General features: G+C 32.1%; 1 protein-coding gene across 1 annotated transcript in view; it reads left to right on the top strand.

The window, feature by feature from the left end:
• The window catches only part of sv (paired box protein shaven), a 265,433-nt gene that overhangs the window by 123,302 nt on the left and 118,115 nt on the right, over window positions 1-24,016 (top strand). The window lies entirely within an intron of this gene.

Here is a 24,016-nt window from a genome sequence, read left to right on the forward strand (position 1 = left end):
AGAGGTCGTGGCTGAACAGTCCGTGTAAAGCTCCAGCTCCGCTTGTTTGGCGGAGATACTCACTTATAATATTTGGGACATTTTCATCCATTTATTCAATACATCGGAATTATCTGCTTCCCATCTACATAAGAATACTCGAAGCTTGTTCCGTAACAATATACGTATATGCATAAGCAGCTTGGAGGTTAACCTAGTAATGGCTTCTGCTGGCTAAGTGTGACATTGTCACGTTTTCGTTGTTTGTAATTTGTCTCACTTGCACAAATAAGTCTTTCTCTTTCTAGCCGTAGGAACTATCTTAAGACAAAAGACAGCATAGGGTTTGGCCATGTACTGACATCAGTCAGCAAAAAGTGTATTGAAAAATTGAAATAGTTAAAGGGCAGCAGCATGTGCATTTAAAAGATATAAAAGAGAAACGGTAAAAAAATGATGTGCTTAGAAAAGATAACAGCATAATTTACAGGTCACAACTGATAAGGTGCTACCAGATAGTATGCTATAAGAGTTATAATGGAAATTATTAATGATAAAATATTAATAATGTTAAAAAAAAAACAATTAAAGAAAAAGTCCAGACATAATACATTATACTCAACAGGAAAATAAGATTTTAGTTTGAAATATATCTGGAGTTAAAATTACAAAAAATAAAATGTGGCTCACAAATATGATGGATTATTTTTTGATGTAGAAAAAACAATAGGACTCATTAGGTTATTTCAGGTTTTATCTTATTGAAACCGTTAAAGAAAATAAGAAATTGATTGTAATAAATGAGATCATGAACAGTTTTAAAGTGATTCCGAGTGTCGGTGACCTAGACATACAATTTTCAAAAGTTAAAATCCCGCTGAATTCAGAGGTGTTTTTTTTGTACCTCTAATCAACTGAATTTTAAGTAAAATCGAGATAATTGCAGAAAAAGGGATTGTGTACAAAAAAGTATGCGTTACGACAGACATCACATGCGTCGCAAACTTCGTTTACTACACAATCCTCACTTGTTGCATGGCGTATACTTATTAACAAAATTACTTGTTAAATCGATACAATAAGAAATTTAATTCTGAAACTTTGCATTGACATGATAGACCGCAATCAAATGGAAAAACTTTGTCACTAGACGTTTTCTGACGCAAAAACTGTCTCTTCAAATTGACGAATGTAGTACATGCTGGAATCTCCTTAATTACTGCGTAACTCAAGTAAAATAAAATGAACTACTGCTCTAGATGAATGCTTTAGTATTTGTAGTATTTATCAGGGTGTTAAGGTAATCACAACCATACATTATTTAAATTTTTCACACTCAAAGTTATACTTAAAAGTTAAAAAATTCTCAAGGAGGTTTTAAAAAGTATACTCTGAAATCACTCATTTAAAAAAAATATTATATTTAACTATTTCTAATAATTATCTCTTATTATCGTAATGTCGTACAAAAAAGCGGAGATTACTTAGAATTCTTGTTTGAATATTTACTCCTATTTTTGAAAAAATAAACATGTACTAAAAAAAAAAAATAATGTATTTTGCAAAGTATCATAAAAATATTTGTACGAATCTTCTTACTAATCTCCAAACTTTTGGTTTAATTCAAGCCCGTATGACAAAATTAACTGTGACAAAAGTTATATCTGAAACTGTTTAAAAATGTAATTGTATTTCTTTCTTACTTTTATGTTCTATTGAGCTACATTTCAAAAATAGTTGAATCTTTCTCAGTTCTCAATATTCTTTTAATCATGGAAATTTATTTATTACTTTTTATTAAAAAATGAAGTAACAAAAACCTCATAAAGACATCCTCTAATATAATATTATAAGGTTTGTGAAAATTTCTTAAAATTAATGACTCTTTTTATATCATGCTGACATGAAATTCTCATGGTAAAAATATGCATTTACTGATAAAGAATGCACCATAATGCAGACAACGTAATATGTAGGTTACATTTGATCTAGCTTTATATTCTATATTCATGCTACAAAATTATTAGCTCTTGAAAAATTAAAATGAATTATGAATTTGCCTTGTTAAGTAATTAACTGTTAACATTGGTACCAGAAACGATCGCTTACAGTCACTGACCGTTTTTAGGAGAAACAGTGCGAATGTTTACAAAAAATAGAGCCAAAGAATATAAAATATAATCCATATTCTATATTTTTTAACGTAATCAAATTATAACAAGTTCATTTTTTAGTTGCTTTTAATGTGATTACTAAACCACCAATATAATATCATCTAAATTGATATCTGGAAGTGCTTTGCCCTCGGAAGGTGTTGTAAGATCTACTTTTTTTGATAGAGCATTTCGTATCATTTGTGTATATAAAAGGAGGTACTATTATGAGATAAACCTTTATTTTTCCTTGCTGATCATTGTATGAGAAAATCTCTTGTAGAAGAAAATGTACACATTTTTCGACAGCTGACCAATGAATTTCTAAAACTTTACAACAAAAAAAAAAGATTTTAGCTCGCGAAAAATGAATTTCTTTGCTAAGAATGTTCGAAACAGAGCAGCAAGTCAAAAGCTGCTTTTATATGACACAAGTTGTTTGACAAGGACGCACGTCTGCTTCTACCAAATTATAAAAACTGTTTTATTGAAAAGCAAAACGTAAGATATCATATTTATTATCACATAAATGTGTGTCTTAATAATCTATGGATAGAACAAATTTCAAGAAAATTATAAATCGTTTAATTTTAGGGCAAAACTTCATAAACGAAAGCTTAAATTACACTTTTTCACTCCTGCTAATTAATATAAATTTAATTCCGTATAAAATAAAAATTTATCGGTATACGTTATGCACTAAAAAGACAATATATTCAAAATATCTCATCAAAGGACTCTACCAGAAAAAAAAATTTGTTGGCTCACTACTAATACTAATAGGGTAGTACCAAACAATACTTTTTTATATCTCACTTGATATGTAAATGCTCTAATTTTGAAATGAGTTTTTAAAAATCAATAAAACTGTGACGATAAATCCTCAAATATTTCAAAACAGTTAAATGTTTTTTTTCCTACTCTTAAACAATCTATATTATATAAGTCAGCTTAACGACTTCAAAACTATATGGCATTCATTGATCTAAGTTTTCATTACCAATTAATTTTTGTAAAAAGAAAAAAGTACTTTAAAGTAGTAGCTATGCGATACTGTCAAATTTATATAATGAGTTAATATGAAAAGATTCACTACTTAAGCAAACAATTGTTTGGGTTTAAAAAATAAAAAATAATAACTGATGCTCCAAATGGGAAGATACATACTTCCTTATATGTAGTGAGTTATACAAAATAATTTTAAAAATCGTTCTCTCATTATTTGTCTTTAATTATCGAACTAACAGCAGCATAAAAAACCAGAAAAATACTTTGAAAAAAGTATTAATATTGAACACGCACAATCGCAAACGAATAAAATTACTTACCGTGAGACCCATGCATTCTTCTTTCCTGCTCCTCCATTTTGGAATAAAGTATTGGCAAAACTGCTAAGTAGATAATTCATCTGAGCACATGTCTACATGTATAAAAGCATTATTAATCGAAAGAATTCTCGAAACGATTCCCAATAAAAATGTTTCCAATTGTATAACTTAAGTATCAATATTTTATTGGCTCCAAGGATTTTTTGTCCACACAAAATAAGTCCTTCTTAAACTCTCTCAAAAATAAGATAAGGAAAGACACACCTGCCACTTCTTTTGATTAAAGGCCGTTTTAGGTAACAAGAAAAAATTACAAGGCTTAGGGTGCAGTCCCACGGCGCGTAATAGAGCTGCGAAATAGACTCAGCGCAATAGAACCATACTCTATGAATAGAACGAGCCAATCAGAGTTATTGCGCGTTTTTCCATCCTGCTAGGACAAAGTTCGCCCCGTTCACATGGGCAGGAAAGACCGATGCGCAACTCATTTAAGCCTGTAAGTGCAAGTGAGAGGTTAAAGCTACTTCTATTGCGCGGAGTCTATTTCGCAGCTCTATTACGCACCGTGGGACTGCACCCTCACCGCCAGAGTTTTAACTTAACTTAGGGAACGTTTAGTACACTTATAAACCTATTTATACTATGCGTGTAGTCATAAAGAGTTAAGATGAAATTAGCCTATTTACTTGTTGCAAGTGTGGCACTATCTTTGACGCTATAATCATGCTAAATATATTAAAAATAAATAAACTTACACGACTGCCACTTGTAAACTTCATTCTACCTTTTCCTATAAGTTGCTCATAAGATTTTACAGGCAGGCTACAACAAGGTGAGCCAGTCAATTACCCTTAACTAACAACTAGCATTTAAGGTACGATGTCCGATCGGGTAGGGGGCTACGTACGCTATAGTCCAGGTGCAAGTAGTGACACTCAAGGCCGTTCTTACATGAAGAGCCTCATGCATATCGCATAATCATTTGAGCCCATGAGAGTAGAAAAGAGGTCAAATACGCGAACCTCTCTCTCTTTCTCATGGGCTGAAGTGGTTACGCGGTAAGTGTTACGCTCTCAATGTTACCGCGGTCTAAGAGTGCCTGATATCTGGACACCTAGCTTCACTACCTACTCTGTCCGCCATTTTGAGTCAAAATATTCAAAAAGCATGTCATAATTGAAACCAAGTTCTTTTTTTATGTTTGCACAACATAATTGTCATAAGTCTAATAGAAAATATAATAAAATAACGAGTTACGGTGGTTGACTCAAAATTTTTAGAAAAACAAAGAGTTTATTTGTGTAGATACATGGAAACAAGTTAACTGAGCTCTAATCATGCCACGCACTCCAGACTGATTGAAAATGACGAGCAGGGTAAATGGTGGGAGTAGGTGTCCAGGCACTCCTAGAGTATCACTAATGCAAGTTGAAATGAGGCCACCGCTGAGAAAAAAAGTGCCACAGCTCAGCAAGGTGTTTTCTCTGCCTAATGGCGGAAAGCAAGCACGAAGCCGGCAATAGATACTGCCCAACGTTCAGGAGAGCACTAGATGAGGCTTGAAAAAAGGCTCAAGCAGGGTGTGCTTAAGTCGTCTCAATTTCAAGAAGCAGAAAAGATACTTGCGGACCCATGCAGCGCTAGGTACACTTACTTATAAGATCGAGAAAGTAGTAATGTATGGCAAGTTGGCGACTCGCGTGGACAACGATATTTCCACACGAATTTTATACAATATATATACATATGTATGTATAAGAATGGTGATAATATTTATTTTTGAGTATTTAAAATAATAAAGGTTAACTTACCGTGATGTTTTAATTTGTTTAACGACCATTATATTGGAAGCATAAAGCAACTTTATTTCATCAAAAAAATCTTGGTTATAAAACACTCACTAAAATAGCACCGACGATTTCAACCATTTCACGCTTGAACTGTGAAGTAAGCATAATTAATTAACACGCCTTTTAGTGGTTGATTAGAAAGCTTGATTTTTTAAGTGTTGGTATATAAATGTATTTATACAAAACGTACACACATATTATCTTGATTAGTTTGTTCGTTCAAAAATCTGCACTCACTGGGAATCTAACTTATGATCCCTAGAACAAGTTGTATCAATAACAAGCACGCATACCACAGAGCCAATACTGCTCATTAATAATAAGTTAAAAACAACGTTCATGCACAGCTCAAAGTGTGCAATTAAATCATGGAAAAAAATTCTGTATGACATGTACATTAAATCTTGATTGAACGACATATAGCGCTTTAATTTTAAAATCGAAATAGTGTAAAATAACAATTCAACGCTACTACAAATTAAACATATTATTATTATTGAGTTAGACGCACAATTGATTTCACGACATGATTTCATGTGTAACAAGATCATGAAAGAATTATTTTAATATTCTTAGTGATTAATGTCATTTTAGCAAATAATTTTCTCTTATTGTAACGAAGATACACAAATTTTTGTGTGGAGTGACTTTAATTTTCACTTATGCGATTTTATCATTATCAAACTAAAATATCGCCTCGAAATTATTGTGAATTTATTGCCTACACAGATGTAAGGACATTTTATTGCATATGAATTCCAAATTACGTAAGCATGATCGTAATACGCACATTTATATAGAGATATAAAAATGAAACGCATATTCTTTACATTACCATGATGCCTCGTGCTATCATCAATACAAGTGAGTTCACTCACAGCTACCAGAATGCCCCACTTATCATGTTAGTTAGAGGAGAGATGTTTTTGCAACTTTCCCTACCTCACTAAGCGTTGCACATGGGGGTGAGAAATACGCACGTAAGTGTTCTTTTACAAAGCGTAAGCGCTTTTCCAAATTTTTCTTAATTTTAATTTTTCGTGATACGTGATTGTAGTGATATATTAATAGAGTGCGCGACTAATAAAGAGGCAGCGTCAGAGGGTTGAAAAAAGAATACATAGCCACCGTTCTGTCCTTGTCTTATTGAGTTACACGATTAGCTGGCCTCCTATTATCTAATTCGACGTCTTGACTTTAACCCCGCCAGCCAATCACATAACTTGAAAAAACAAGGACAGAACGGTGGCTTAGAATACGTTTTCTTTCAAACCTTCTGACGCTGCCTCTTGCAAGCCAGCATAGCCGTCGTGCACTCTATCCTTATTTGATATGAGAGTGGCTACAACAAGCGCTCGAGTCAGCGATTTTTTGCAACGCTGGCTGGATAGCGGACGACTTTCGCGACGCCAAATCTATAAAAAAAATTTATTACAATTAATATGATTTTTGTATGGTTGAGCAAGTGTTATTAAAAGTTGATGTGAGCAATCTTCTTGACTACAAAAAAAATATGGCTTTCCTGAGGCCACGGTCACATGGAGAGAGTAACGCGTACCATGTAATTTTTTGAGCCTATAAGAAAGAGAGAGAGATTCGCGTACTTGACCTCTCTCTCACTCTCATGGGCTCAAATGATAACGCGGTACGCGTTACGCTCTCCATGTGACCGTAGCCTAAGTATCAAGGAAGATTACAAATATTTAGACAATGGCGTTATTAGACCAGTAAGAGCTGAGACCCGGGGCTGTACCATGTAACTGTTTTTCTGTACATCGCCCTATGTTATAACATAGGCTCGAAAGGCGTCAAAAAGTTATATGGTGCGAGGGTGGTCGAAAATCTTAACCAGCCACCACTCTCACCAGGATAAAGGAACTTCATAATTCTTGATCTGAAATATTCTTGTCATACTTCATTCTTACTCTTCCAAACTCTTTACTCAACTTAGATAAGTGAGAGTACAAACCACTAGGAGCGCTGCTCACACTAAGGTTAAGAAGACTGGAAGACAGTTCACCCAACTTTTTTCCAGTGTTTTCAGTAGTGTAGTAGATATATTTTGATACATATATACGAATACGCCCTGGCCAGGACCTGATCATAGCCTAGGGTAAAAATCATCATACTGTATGATAAATTCTACATTTAGGTCTGGCCAGGCCGTGGCAATCATGTAAGACTCGCCTATCCATGGGAGATATTCCGTAACTTCTATATCACACCTCACCACAAGCTAACGATACGTCACTATTTATCTATACATTGTAACGTGACGTCAAGTTGTAGTGAAACATAGTGTAGAAGTAACGGAATTCCGCCCTTGGCCCAGTTGGCCCTCGTCTTAGCCTTTGAATCATTTCTGGATGGGACGTGCCCATGATTTTATTCCATGCACACCTGAGAATGTTAGTACGATACTTGGCCTCTATTTAGCACTAGGTTCACTTAAAAGGTGAGTAACTACTTACAACTATTAATATTTAACAATAAAATATTTATTTTTATAGGCTTGTCAGCAGTTAATCTCAGTGCTTTACTGTGGCCTAATACTGTCATTGCGATAAAAGAAAACTATAGAATTGCACTGCTGACAAAAAATGGTTTTGTGCTTACGTAAAGAGAACTTTTTGATGATCATCAGATTCTTGAAAACTAAAAAAATTTCATCTTAAGATAGCACAGATCTAAATTCTTCTGCAATTTATTAACCCATTCATAAAGTCTTTATGTTACAACGAAAAATTGTTTGTAGAGTGTCAAACCAATAATTTTTTTATTTTTAATTACTTATGTATTATTATTCTTTTATCATGATGGTTTAGTATTTAGTTACGGGGTGGCGCTGATGTCAGCTTGCACTCGGCCTATCTACACAACTTAGTAGATAGACTCTGCTCCCTAGACCGAAAGCTGAAGCCCGAGGATGGTCAAAAATCTAAACTAGCTGTAAGACCCACTAGACCTGAGGGGTCGGCTATTATTTGCACAAAAACAAGCTAGTGATTTTCAGCCGTCAAGTTAGTTAAAGCCATACATACATATAAAGAATAGACCGCTTATAAGAAACTGGGGCAGTGAAGTTCGCGTAGAAAGAGAGAGAAAACAAGGGCAGGGAGTTTTTCTCTCTCGCACACTCACGGAGTGGGAACACATGCATGGACACATATACGGTATGACACATATATGCAATTGAGCCTCTCCTCCTGCCTGTGCCCCCACTCTGTAAGTGTGCAAGAGAGAAAGACTCATTGCCCTCATTTTCTCTCTCTTTCTACGCAAGCCTCACTGCCCCAGCTTCTAATACACGGTCTATTCTTTATATGTCTATGTTTCTGCCACACTGTCCCTCGACCCACTATGTAGTCACATCCGTATGCTAGCACCACCTGTTGGCTTTAAAGTAATTTAAGCACTCCATACTCCTCTGGAAGTGCATACTAAATCTATGTACTGCATTATCCAATATCAGCTTCAACCAACTTGACGACTAAAAATCCCAAATCCCAAGCCAGTTTTTGTGCAAATAGCAGCCGACACGACCTGAGACACCTCATGATTCATAAAAATTCGAAATGTTTTTGTCAGATTTAATTCTGTCAAGAGTTATATGGTAATGAGAGTAATACCATATAATTAAATTTATAAACCAGCCGCAGTCAAAATTTATCGATAGCAAATAAGAACTAGATACAGCAACTGTTATTTGCGGCAGAATAAAAATTTAACTTCTCTGAGAAAGTGTACAATTTCTGGACCCTCTGGATGGAAGGTGTTCCTAGAGGTAATTAGAATCGCTGATTACGGAAAAAATAGTTTTAAAAAAATTCGCACCTCACTCATTTCAAGATATTTAAAAAAAAAAAAAAATTTTCTACAGATTTTGAAGATGCCTTAAGAATCGAGGTCACTGATAACGGAAAAAATAGTTTTTAAGATTCTTACCTTATATATGTCAAGATATAGAACATTGAGAATGACAAAACATTTACCTATGACAAAAGATATATGGATGTTTTGTAGTTATCTTTTACAATGCGAGAAAGTGAGTGAAGCTGATAATATTATATATTTGTTCCTTATTTATTACTATCTACAGAGTTAGAAATGATTTCAATATTGTATTGACACTTATAGTAATTTTTTTAACTTCCGAGCTCGATATCTCGAAATAAGTGAGGTTAGGATTTTTTTACCATTTTTTCTGTAATGGGTGTAATCCGCAATCGCCGCCAGCAGTTACATATGTACGATGTGACAACGTTGCGTGGTTGGGGGCGCTACTGTCGATTTACTGGTGATGTGATCCGCAATCTCACCAGCAGTAAAGCAGACGACGTCCGTCTACTTGCTCTTTTTCGTGACATTTTCCGACATTCTGTCGTCTGCTTTGCTTTGTTTACAATCAGAAAATGTCACGAAAAAGAGCAAGTAGACGGACGTCGTCTGCTTTACTGCTGGTGAGATTGCGGATCACATCACCAGTAAATCGACAGTAGCGCCCCCAACCACGCAACGTTGTCACGTCGTACATATGTAACTGCTGGCGGCGATTGCGGATTACACCCAATCAACGACCTTTATTACCCCTAAAGACATCTTCAAATCTGGGGAGCCACGAAATCGTACTCGTAGCTTAATCTTCCACTAAAAAATAGACCTTTTAAAAAATAGACCTATAGTTGATTTTCGAGTGAAAAATAAATATTAATCTTACCACAAATATCGTTTTCAAATACAAATTTTCATTCTGTATACAATGGTTTGGATTGCGTCCAGTTTATATAATTAACCACATGGCATTACTTCAATTACCACGTAACTCTTTACCAGATTAAAACATGACAAAAATATACTGTATCTATACGAATTATGAGATTTCTCGATTCTGATGAGTGTTCCAGCCTGGTTTAGATTTTTGACCACCCTCGGGCCTCAGCTTTTGGACAACTCGGGGCGCCCTGGGACCCGGACATTGGTTCGTTCGGCTGAACTAAACATAAGTACGGACTGAAGGCCACCTACATTTACTTGCCCCGCCCGGTAAATTCTGTATATGTGTACAGAGCAACAAACAGATAAAACCAAAACTTATTTGTTTCGCCTTTCTACTTACTTCATTTATTTTTGCACTACAACAATATAACTGTTTGAGGGTTAACTGATTTTTTTTTTTTATTTCCTAAAATAAAACGTTTTTTGCAACTGTTCTTTTCCATTCAACAAGCCATGAATGCTTTAACGTTGTTTAGATTAGATGATCTCGTTAAGTTCATTTTTATCAACCCTATAGTGGGCTTCGACACTCGAAAGTGTGTATTGGAAAATATTTCCAATGATGTGTCTATTGAAATAAAGAAAATCAGAATTTTACATGAAGAAATAAGATCTCCCAGTAAAGTGTTTGAAGTTGTTATGAATGTAGTTAAATCGCATAACCTACTATATACATTTAGCATACCAAGAAGTATTATGTTTCAAGAACACATGTATCATTATTTATACATCACGAATCCGGATTCAAATCTGCAGATAAAAGAGTGCACCCGATATTCTACAGATAATTATAAGGGGCTGAAAGTTGTCTCTTCAACTAATATTAAAAAGAAAACAGTATTACGTTTTCTCCAGGGAACGATAAGAAAAATTTCCAAAGAGGAAGAAATCATTTTTACTGCTTCAAAACTCAATTTCTCTATCATGCATAGCTCGTATAATAATTGCCCACTACTTTTTCTGGGTACAGCAGCATTTGTGAATCATAACTGCATACCTAATTGTGAATATGTCTCTTCTGCTAAAAAGTCTGTATTTATCAGAACCCTGGAAGACATCAAAGCTGGGGAGGAATTGTTTTGTTTTTATGGCAAAGACTTTTTTGGTGATAACAATGAGCATTGTGAATGTCAGTCATGTGAGCTCTTATCAAAAGGAGCTTTTTCAAAAGGACCCCCAGTGACTCAAGGTGAGCTATTCTTACATATTGTTTTAACTTAAGTTTTTTTAAATCTACTTTAGTCTTAGAGAATTCATCAATTAATGTACGAATATAACTAAGGGTATTTTTTGTTATTTAATAAATGATTAGATCTTATCAACACATTGGGAATATAACATTAAATTTTAATACTTGTTTTATTACACAAGATTTTTATACATTTGTTGTAAATATTAAAAATAATTATTAAGTTGTTCAGAATTCAAATTTGTGTGTAGAATATTTCTTGGTACAATGAACTTCAAAAGAAACTTTATTTATTAACAATTGATATTAGCATACATTTAAGTAAATATAATGTCTAGTGAGTTTGATCTTCGATTTGACACGAAATATAAGCAAATACTAACGTTTCTATTGGGATTTGTAGCCATGAAGCAAACTATAATAGACAGTTGTGCTTAAGTTGTAGTAGTAGATGAAATATTGCTTTCCTCACTAGAAATTTCGATTCATTAAATGTAAACCCATTAAAAGTTACACTATTTCGAAGATTCTCATCGATAGAAAGTTATTCAGATTCTTATTTAGGCTAGGAGAGAATACACCAGAATCGTGAGAAGATTTTCTATACACACTAGAATTTTCCCTAGCATGTCGTGAATTCAATCAGAAAACTTCTTTTTTGGTAAAATTTTTTAGTGAAAATTGATCGATGGAAAATTTTAAACTGCAAATATATTTAAAACAAACTCAAATGCTCACCTCATTTAGTTAGGGGAACAAATCTGTTATATTTATAGTTACATCCTCTACTTTTAAAAGATGAATTTATATTGTAACTATAGCAATTTTTCTCAAGTTGTTTGTATCTTAACGAAAATGAGGATAAAATTTTAGGAAAAGCGTAATTCATGTGTAGAGTAAGACTTATTTGTAATTGTTTAACTGTTGATTTAAGCATTAATGACGATTCTTAAACTTTCAATGTTATGAAACAATATCACAATTGTTCTTGTAAAGTAACGATTAAGTTTGTAATTACCCTTCAAATTTCTGTTTGAAAAAATTAATTAACAAAAAACTTATAATTGTTCTTTAATTTCATAACTAGCTTTTTAGTATGCAGTTCTTTATTAATGTTTTTTTACAGTTGCTTTAAAATTCATGTATTCGTTTTTTTTTCTGCCAAACAAAAATGTTTTTGTATGGAAAAATTTTTTTCGCCCTTTGTTACCATTAGTGTGTTATAACAATGAAGAATGCATTTTTGAAAGTGGCAACTTTGTAGGAAACTTAATGATAAATAGATTCACGGTCGTAAAGTTACTCTACGAGCAATAAAAGGGGAGATAAAAGTAAATAACTCATTAAAAAATTGGCAACATATTATAAATTTTAAAATAAATAAATGAATTTAATTTCTGATTTGGACAAAACTATATTTATGTATTCATGTGTAAATTCTGTAGGAAAATGACCAGTTTTTGCTCTACTGAAAAAAATAAGAATAAATCGTATCTTTTGTTTTCGGGCAATGGATTAAACAGACACCTTTACAGCCAATGTAATCTGTGCAGTAGCATGGCGTGCGGAGAGCGTGGAGAGACTAATACGTTATATGTTGAGTCCAGCCATATGTATATGCTTACATTATCCGCAGTCAATGGGTAGGAAGTGCTGACGGCGCAAAGCTCAATAATGGACTGATTTTGATATACATGTAGCTAAATATAACTATACTAACCCAGAAAAGCCGATCACCTATAAAATGGTTTTCAAAAAAACTTGCAGAAAAGTAGAACAGTAATTTTTTGCCTTGCAAGTTTCATGCTTTAAATGTTTATAACCTTATAAACCATTACGTCCCATGCTTAAAGAACATAAAGAATAAAGGTTTCTGACATAAAGAAAAATCTGGTGAAGTTTCCCACCATATCGGAAAAGCCGTTATGATGAATGATACAGAATTCAAATCTACGGTCCATGTGCAAACCAGTGCATAGTCGATGATCTGACCATCACTCTCCATGGCCATTCATGCATGTATTTTTGTAGGACTTGAGAAAAAAAGCAGATAAAGCATGCAACTTAATGGATTTTGATGTTATGTGCTCTTTAAGCATGCGATGTAATGGTTTATGAGGTTATAAACATTTAAAGCAAGAAACTTGTTAGGCAGAAAATTACTATCCTACTTTTCTGTAATTTTTTTGACACCATTTGATAGGTGATCAGCTTTTCTGGGTTAGTATAGCTATATTCAACTACATGTTTATCAAAATCTGTCCATTATTGAGCTTTGCGCCTATGACGACTTTTATTCTACAGGTAACTATTATTTCCCAATGTTTTGAAGAAATTAACATGGACCAAATTTCCATAATATTTGCGCGGGGTTCTTTTTGGTGAAAAGTGCTTCTTTACATGTCTATATCTCATAAACTATAAAGCAAGGCCTTCTACGATTTGGGATAGTGTTTCCTTAAATAGTCAGCTCCTACATATTAGTTTTTTATGTAAATCTATAGAAAATTAAATAATAGATTTTTTTTCAAAAACTACTATGCTAGTTTCTCTGTAACTTTAATATGTTATGTGTTTGTTATTTTAATATGTGATGAATCAAGTGTCTTATAATTCATAAAAATAATTCTACAGAAAATTAAATATCACGATGGCCCCCTTAATAAGGTTTAACTTAATAAAGCAAAAGGAAGAGCCGTGAAGTCTTAACGTGCGTACAAGAGCTGTATGCCGCTATGTGCATAGCTTATACATGAGTGTATCCACAGCAAAAAGTGTCAGAAAAAACTCTTGTTACAATTTTTTCAGTTTCGCTCTCATTCTCTCAAAGGATGTAACGTGCGAGAATAAACTTCGTTAAAAAAAAAAAATTTCCTTATTGACATCTTAAAATCCAATAACCTACGTCATATATTTAATTATATACATTGATATCACTTAAAAAAGTCGTAAAGTATTCTGAAAAATAAAGATAAGATTTTCTAATTTTTAACTGCACATGAACAGAAAAAGACAGATCACATTTTTTTAGAAAATATTAGTCACTAGCAGCCCCCCGTCTCGGCTTCGCCCGAGACTTACTAAATAAAACACCGTAGTGTGTTGACATGAAATGTGAAACGTTTTCAGTTAGAAATTTTACACATATTCCTGACACATCTCAGAACAAACATCTTCTTATTAAAAACATATTTTTTCGGAATCCATATAGTTTATTTATTCAAATAATAAGGTGTAAAAATTCAAAAAAATAATGATGCTGAAAAGTACCGTGCGTTCTTTATGCCATAAAATAATCGATGGCCATAAGGAGCCGTTGATTTAAGGTTTTTCCCGTGTGATTCACAAAAATGGCTATTTTTAAAGCTGTTAAGATTTTAAACTCCAAAAAAATTTATATTGAAAAAATTTTTTTTCTCTTATCTCACAACTTTATTACCAGAGCAACAAAGTCCTGGACCTTAAACCCTTCATTTTTTATTGCCACAAAAACACAAATACATTTTCTACTTATTTGAAAATCTGAAGTAGGATCTTTAAAGATTTCAGAGATTGCTGTGAGGGTACAATGAAAAGCCGATCTCTGACGTAATGGATTCTTTATTTGTCGATGATAACGCTGCTGTTCCAATCTCGATAAATTTTCTACGTCAGTTTATTGATGCCTAAGTAAAATTTTATTTATTAAATACATTTGAAGTTTTTCTTCCACTTCACCCTCTTGCGACTTTTGGCATGCTTAAAATTTTTGTGACCCCTAAAGGCTGTTTTCTGTCAACTTTGTTAAGTTCTAATATATTTGTTGGCAAGGTAGTTCGACGTCCCATGGCCCTAAAAAAGACCGGTGAGCTTCTTAAGTCAACTCTTCCTTGACTGCAGTTAACAGCAATTGTGACTGCCTGGATGCCTCAGGGTGATCTTCTCTGGCCTGTTATTGCAGCACCACACTGATCGGGAGAAAATTTACAAAGTCCGAAGCTTTGGGGCTAAATGTAGTGCTCTTTCCCAACGTCTTCTGGTATAACGTCGAAGACGTTGGTGTCTAAAGCACGTTTTTTATTTGCAGATTCAGTTGTTTTGGTGATCTTAGATGGGGAGATTGGTTAGTAATACTTGTCCAGTGGAGGCTGTCCCGTTGGCTCAAGTTTTTTTTCCTTCACAGCTGTTATAGGTTTGCCCAGCGCAGACCTTGGAGAGGATCAGTGATTCCTGGTTGAATGCTTGAAGTCGAGAGGGTAATATAGGGTCGTCGGTCACCGGGTTTTCCAGCCTTGCGAAGAACAACTCCGAAGGTGACGTCTGCCAGTGAATGGCTGACTTGGTTTAATAGTGCCTGTCTTTAGTCAATATAGTTTTTTAGTCGACGAATCGCTTCCGGAAATGGTAGTAAAAATGTATTTGTTGGCAAGGTAGTTTACACTTAGGTGTCCCCTAAAAAGAACCGATGAAATGGATGGTGAAGTAGGGAACGTAAATACTCATAATGGCCCTACAAAACGCCAGTGGTGAAGCTTCCAGGCTATTCTTTATTATTATTCCTGATGATGAAGAGCTGGCTACGGGTAGCTTGATTCTTACTCTGGGAGTCTTTAAGTACGGAGACTGTGATGGAGGGAGGTACGCTGCTGTTCAAGGATATTTCGTCTTCGGGTCATTCCCCGGATAACCAACCGCTCATCGTTAGACAGAAACATGTGGGTAAGCGCGTTGGGGACGTCACGACTAAGAAGGTAGCCGTTGTGGCTGCCCGTGCTCCTCAGAGCTGTTTTCCCTGGCTTACATTTCTAACCAAAAATTCTCTAACTGCACCAGGCGAGATGGTGGGACTGCCACACAACTCTAATAAGTTGGTGCAGATTGTGCTCTGACTAGATATGTCTCCTGGTATTATGCCAGAGACGTCATCGGTTGGAAATTTTTTTTTATTGATTGCACTCGTCGAAATCCAGGGTTAATGGAAACGTAGGTCCCTTTTCCCTTAGAGGAGAGTGTCATCCGTAACCGGGATATCCAGCTGCAGGACTGTAATCTTCACTGTCTATGCACTATGCAGCTCGTTATACTGCCGAAGCACGACTGCATCAGACATCGAAACGCTCCAGCGTATTATAACCACACTTATTTAATTCTGTTGCAGGTAGCCTCAATTTTATGTCGACGTCACCTAGCGGATTTTACTGAACTAAAGTGAAAAGCTGGCATATTTTTGCAAAACTTTGAGCTCATTTATTGCTATTGTTATTAAATTTTTTAAAATAAAAACTATACTAAAACCATCTAGGAAGTATCATGAATCAGTGTGCAAAATTTCAGCAAAATCGGTTCAGTAGTTTTCCCGGTTCGTGATTACAACGGTTTTAGCGACTTGGCTTTATATATTAGTAAGATTAACATGTTCAACAATATTAATAGATTTTTTCTAAAATATAGTTTGAACATTAAAATTTATAGTTTAACATCCATTGCGTACGTAATTTTGAAGTCATAGTCAATTGTTTGTAAGTCTACATGTTAAACTGATAACGTTTTTGAAGCAATTTTCCTGAAAATTATACCGATAATCTCAGTATTTTTTACGTGCAAATGAATTTTGTACATTTCATGAACATATACTTTGTATTCTGTGGACTTTTGACTACGCATTGATTTCGTATTTTAGTAATTAATTCTTTTTATTATTGATGAAAAGGCTATTTACAGTTAGTTGTGGAGATTTCCTTTCCTTTTTATACATGCTTCTGATAAAAATCTAGAATTTGACACTAGTTCTTTCAAAAACAGTGTTGTGACTTACTTTTTTAAATTTGAACACAAATTTTCTTTTGAGTTTGTAAAAAAATTTTATGACATTTATACATTTTTGCTTTTTGAGATGATCCCACTTTATTTTTGACGATTTTCTTTCCATTATTTTAGGTCATATTTTTTTACAATGTACCTCTTATCTGTAAGCTTACAATTACTTTTTGTTAATTTTTTAAACACCCTTCTAATAAGGTCATCTTTCAACTTCTCTCTTTAAATTTTGGCCTTTTGTTGCACCTTGCATACTTTTTTTTATCTCGTCTTTGACTTAATTGATGTGATTTCCCATATAATTCTTTTAAGACCTTCTCTATTTTTTTTTTTTTTTTTTTTTTTTTTTTGTTAATCATCAAATAGTGTTTATTTTGCTTTAATTATTATTCTTCTTAAGTATCACGTAACGATCGTATTTTTTAAATCTTGCCTGACGATGCAGACGTTTGCACACTACGGCTGCTGCAATAAGGCTTTTTTTTAATCTTTCATTGGTACTGTATTTCTTTTGCTTAATTATTTTGTTTTCATTGCAACTTGCCATAACTCAAATTTGTTTTTCTCACTTGAGACTTTAGTCAGTTTTCTCTGTTATATGTTTGTTTTAGTTATATTATTTAAATTATCTGCTTTTAATTAACTTGCCGTAACTCGAATTTGTTTTTCTCACCTGAGACTTTAGTCAGTTTTCTCTGTTATATGTTTGTTTTAATTATATTATTTAAATTATCTGCTTTTAATTAACTTACTTAATAACATGCCTATCGAATGATCTAAATTTTCTTTTCTAGTTTGAAAATATTATACGACTAGACTATTGTGACTTTATTTTCAGGTGTACGTAGGTAAAATTGAACCCTATCTACACAGAATTTGAATTTGACAAAAATTTTATGGATTAAGATTTGGTCAGCTATCTATTGCATGCCCTCAACCATATTTTATAATATTAATTATTTAATATTTTATAAAACATTTAATGGTTGTAGATTCTTCAAATGAAAAAACAAATAGACAGAGCGATGATTTTCAAGGGTTTTTAACAAAGGAGACAAATTGTATGTGATATCAAAATCTCACAATACTTTATTTTAAAGTTGAGTTACTCATCATATCTTTTAATTTTAGGTAGAGCATGCATTACGAGATGTCAAAACGTATATGAATTTCCAAAGGAGCCACTGCAAGTTGTCGTCTTTGAGGATAAACAGTCTAGTGAAAAAGATGCAATTCCAACAAAATGTAAATATTTTAAATCTTTTAACTTCTTTTGTTGCTGCTATGAATTTTTTATAAAAGAGTTAAAAACTTGATTTTTTTTATCTCTAACCTATTATTACGTTTTATTTAAAAAAATAAATATGAGAATCTATGGCATAAGGTAATAATTACTGTGGAATATAGCCATAATAACTATAAATAAATGTTATTATGCCTACGAATTTTTGACTGTCTAGCTTTTAATATTTGTTTTTTCAGGCAAACCATGCAAAATTGTTATTAAAAAAATGGAAGATCCAGAAAAAAAACTTGACGAAATCATGCTAAATAAAAAAACAGGTAAGGTTTAAATAAATAATTTAATAATTTATAAATCAAGAGCACTTAATGTCACTACTTATTATTTTAAAATCTTTACATTCACACATTCCTTGACAATTTAAAACCTATTTATATCGGTATACAAAATATGAACGTTAACTTACAATAGTCAACAAATATCAACGGGTTCGATTAGGTCATACGACATTTAGCTAGTATTGTTTCCGTTCTTCTCTTTCTAATCAATTATCAATACAATAAAAGTTATGTAAACAGATCCAAGATATCAGATACAAATGATTATTAATTATCAGTCTTTTTTACTTAGTTTAAAGTTTAATATATTCCTTTCAAACACTTTTGTTCTAGTTTTTTTATGGTATGACTCCGATTCATACTCAGTTACATTATCATAAGTGCACAAACTTCTGTCTATAATTTAAATATTAACTACATGCTACAAAATCCGACTCTGCTTATCAGTTATATTTTGTTGACTTTTTCCACATATTTGAGCACTTCAGAAAATTTTTAGTTTTGTACTTAAGTCTACTACAAGTATCAAATTGCAATGCAAGTGCAAATTTTTCTTGCACTTCTTACATCTTTTTCATCACCTTTTCAACTTCCTTCTATAAGTTTTCCCTTACTTTTATAGTCATTATTAGTTCTCATCAAAACTTGCTTTAAAATTGATTTTGTAAAGATGTTTTGTATTTCTTGTCTCTGTAACATTTCATTACACTTCGTCATTTTACATTTTGCAGTCTGCTTTTACTTTTCTCAACTTGATTGTAGCTATAAAAGCCTTTAAGGTCTTAGTAAAGCTTATTTTCAAATTAAAAAAAAAAAAAAATCAACTTGATTGTATGGTATGGTTTACAAACTTTTTTCTTTCTTAATTACCTCGTAACTTAAGATTTGCTTGGTTTAATTCATAGTACGTAATACAACTTTTTCTGTGGATCTTTCACAGTTCTAGTATTTTCTTGCGTGATCTTTTTGTTTTTCTTGTAGCTTATCCTATCTTTCAACTAACGTAAAGTTTATAGAAAAAATTTTATGTTTGTATGGTAATATTTTTTTTCTATATTTATTTTTAATGAATAGCTTCCTTACTCATAAACTTTAGAGTCATTAATTGCTTCAGAGAGAAGTTTCCAAATTGAAGACTTAGTAAATTATTATTTTATGCCTCGATGCAAGTGTTGAAAAATAGACGCAATCTTAAAAAAAAATTTTGTTTCAGATTTATCAAGTGACAAAACAATAATGCAGGATAAAATATATAACGGTTTCTCTACAACCAAGACACATTGTACGTGCAATCAAAATCTTTAAATATAAAATTTTAAATACAAATTAAATAACATATATTAAAATTTTAGGTGACTCTAGTGTTTCGATGTCTCAAAAGCTATCTTCTCATAAGGAAAAAGTTTACATAGAAAGTTGTTCCTCGAGTGGTGATTTGATTGAGCGATCCCAAGACGTCTTAGATATGTATTATAATCAAAAAGACGAAAGTGCTAACGAATGTAAATATGCAAAAAAATTCTTACTTGTGTTTGAGATCAATCCCCAATATTTAGTGACTAAATGCTTACAGACTGCTGTTTTTTTGTAACTGATCATACTTTTACAGAAATTATTGTGTAAATATGTAAGGCACATTAAGATATGAAATTTAGATTATCCTTATAATTACTGTTAATAATTATTTAAGACCTTTCAAAACTTTATACAAAAAAAGTTTTGTGCTTTGTTTTCATAATTTTATAAGTAAATGGATTTACTAATAAAATTATAAAAACAAAGCATAATATTTGTAAATGCAACAAAAATTCTTATCTAATGTCATACTTAATGTCTTTAAACTTATTTTATTTAAAAAAAACATTTTAGAAATTTACATTATTTAACTTTAGTCTTTATTGTTCCAGGTAAACCATGCAAAGTTCTTTTAAACAAAAACGATAAAACTATCATAATTCATGAAGTTAAACAAGAAAAAAAAAGACTAAAACAAATCATGTTGAATAAAAAAGCAGGTAAGCTAAAAATTAATTATTTGTAAATAAAGAGTTATAAATATCGTAACTTAGTATTAACAACCAGACACTTGTGCATTTTTTTTCATTTTATACTTATTTCAGAAGACTTATGTTGATTAATTATTTATTAGCAGTACGTTCAGTAAATATAAAATAGTATAAATAAGTTTAAATAATATTAAATTTGTGTAGATTATTCAGCACTGAAACTACTCTGTGCATGTAATACGCTCTACTTAAACTCAAATATTTATACACCAGCCCTCTGAGGTCCGAATGCATGGATGTATTTGAACATCAAGAAAAAATTTACTGTCAGACCTAGTTGTAGACCTACACTTTATAACTGTATTTTTCATACTTTTCCAAGCACATTATAAGATGAATGGTTTTCATACTTCTAAAAAGCGTATTATAATTAAGTTTCTATATTTCACTCTTCACTTGGCAGAACTGAGCATGCTTTGGGTACAATTACTGCAATGTTGGGATAATTTTACATTAGTCTGTCTTGTTGAACTATCTTTGTAAACAGTCCTATTGAAAGTGAAGCAATAAAGTGTATTTATCTGTTATTATTAGATATATTACTATCTACTTAGCAGAATTGCTCTTTCTAGTTGTCCCACTAAAGTAATGCACCATGATCTGCATACTCTTATAAATAATTTTTTTATTTTAACAGCCCTTAAACTTACCCTTCTGATACTATACAATAACTTTTTTCATTTTTTTTTCTGTTTTCTTGTAATGCTATTTTCATAAGTATGCCCATGTTTTAGTGTTTTTTTCTCTATATCACTTCTCTTTTTAACTTGGAAATTTCACTAGTTTTATACAAAATCCGTTGTGTACCCCTTTAAGCCTTTTATAGAAATGTGATTTCTTTTTCTTCTTGTTTTACGTCTCTATAAAGATATTTTTGAAGTTTCTTATCATTTTCTATAAAACCTTTGGCTTTTTTCAACTTTTATCTTTGATCTCTAATTTTTGAAGTTATACTTGTATAGGCGCATTCTATGTAAAAGTAAATCTACTTTAAGAATTCTGACCTTGAAAACACATATGTGATGTTGAAGTGGATTTTGAATGTTATTCTCCCTTCGCCCCGCCACCCTTGCCTTACCGTTCAGCATCGATCTCATGCCACGTTGCACTACACCATCATGGCTTGGCACACATTTTGAATTTTATTTTATGTTGATTAACCAATTCTTCGAAAAAAAACGCTTTTCTCGAAACTTGCACCCGTGATCTCCTGCACACTAACTGAAACCCTTACCCACTCTCCTATAAGTGGTACCGGTATCAGAAACTCTGATTACTTCTTGTTATGGTATTGTATGTAACTAATTTTTTATATCAATATTCATTTTATGTTTATTTATCAATTTGGGTTAATTTATGGATAAATTGCTCATTTTGTAAGCTAATTTTTTTCTGTTAAATAATTTTTTCTGAACTAAGAAATAAGTATACTTTAACAAAGCAAATTTTTTATATTTTAATAAATATTTCTAAATTTATTATTACTTTGTTACTTTCACAACAAATATGTAATTGTTTAAAAAATTTTTTTTATTTTTTCATTAGTTTTAAAAATTAAAACAAACATTTTTATTGTATTCTGTAAACACACTAATTAATTTCCATTGCGTTTTATTCTTTCACAAATTTTCATTCGTAAATAAGATGATTTTTTCAAGGACGTTCATTACATAGTTAGCGGGGGAAACTTCAGAGAGGTAATTTACGTACACAATATCGTTTCATACGAAGTATATTTATACTAATAGTTATAGTATCTACCATGAAGTTTTATAGAAGTATAACTTCATACTTGGGTAACCAAGCACTTGCTGTCTGCTGGTTCTTTTACTGCTTTTTTCCATTTTCTTAGCAGTTTCTTTATTTTCTTAATAGCCTATTAATATCTTTTCTTGGTATAACTGTATAAGTATGATCTACTTTGATCGCTATAAGCTCTCTCACGTTTTTACAACTTCTCATTTTAGATTGCATTTAAATCCCACATTCCTGAAAAATACTCTTTTATATTTGCTTTTCTGTTTTTCCTTTTATACTATACTGCATAATATTTCTTGTACCTTAATTTACATTTTATATATATAAATATAAAATAAACCTTTTCTTACTATTTGCAATGGTGGTTAAATGTTTTACACGTTTTAAAACGACTTTTTAGTATGTTGAGCTGACATTTTATGTACTGTAAATAATTAATAAATCGTTTTCATTATTATTATTTTTTTTTATGTACTAGCCTCTTATTTAATATGGATATACAAAAAATAACGATTTTATAAAAATAAGAAAATTTTCTAAAAAGTATTTTGCTTTTGTTTTCAGATTTAACTGTAATTTCACAAGTTTTCCAAAAAACAGAACGACGCACACCATTCTGTCCTTATTGTAAGACTTTTCAGTCACAATTTTGTAGGCACTTAATGAGAATACATGGAAATGAAACTCGTGTAATATTATATAGAAATGCGCGCTTAACTAGTTATAAAACGCAAATTTTAGCAAGTATAAGGAATGCTGGGTACGGTATGCTTTACGAGTGGACGGGTGTCATGATACCTGTAAAGAAGGCGAGAAAAGGTACCACGAGTGTTGTAAAAAAACAATGTTTTTATTGTTGGGGTCATATATCAGTTTCAACATTCTTACATCACTCTGAAAAATGCTTCATGCGAAAAATATTAAAAAAAAAATAGTTAAATTTGTGCAATGTTATTCTAGTTTAATAGGCTACAGAAATTTTACATTGAAAAAATTGTAACAAGATTCTAACAATAAAGTATTACTAAAATTATATGTTATGTATTTAAATTATAAACATTAACTAAAAGTTTTGCCCCATACGAAGAGACTTGTAAGTGTTAACATTAATTAAATATGTAGTGCTAGTTTCTTTTCTGCGTACAAAATGTAAATTGTATTAAAAGTACTACTATCTATAAAGAGACACTTGTCTTTTATTTCTAATAACTTCATCTCGAAGTAATTCTACTACTGATTTTTTTAACTTTCCTCTTATTTATAAAAATTTTAATAAAAACAAAATGTTTTGATAAGTTTGAAGTAAATAACAGAAAGAAGAGTCTATTTATACTCTTTTACATTTTCATGACTTTGTACATGTTTATACATTTTAGTGACCAAATTAAGTTTAAACAGAGCTTTGAGGCTCTAGTGAATAGCATGCCAGTTTTTTAAAGACTTAAAGGAGGTACCGCACCAACTACGTGAGTTAAGGTGAGATCCGACTTTTTGACACTTTTAGGTTAGAGGTGCGCGATCATGTCGTATCTTTTAGAAT

The sequence above is a fragment of the Copidosoma floridanum genome, unplaced genomic scaffold (assembly GCF_036245765.1).
Source record: "Copidosoma floridanum isolate Cflo_tuat_1 unplaced genomic scaffold, Cflo_Japanese_pri ptg000021l, whole genome shotgun sequence".
In the NCBI taxonomy this organism is placed as follows: Eukaryota; Metazoa; Arthropoda; class Insecta; order Hymenoptera; family Encyrtidae; genus Copidosoma; species Copidosoma floridanum.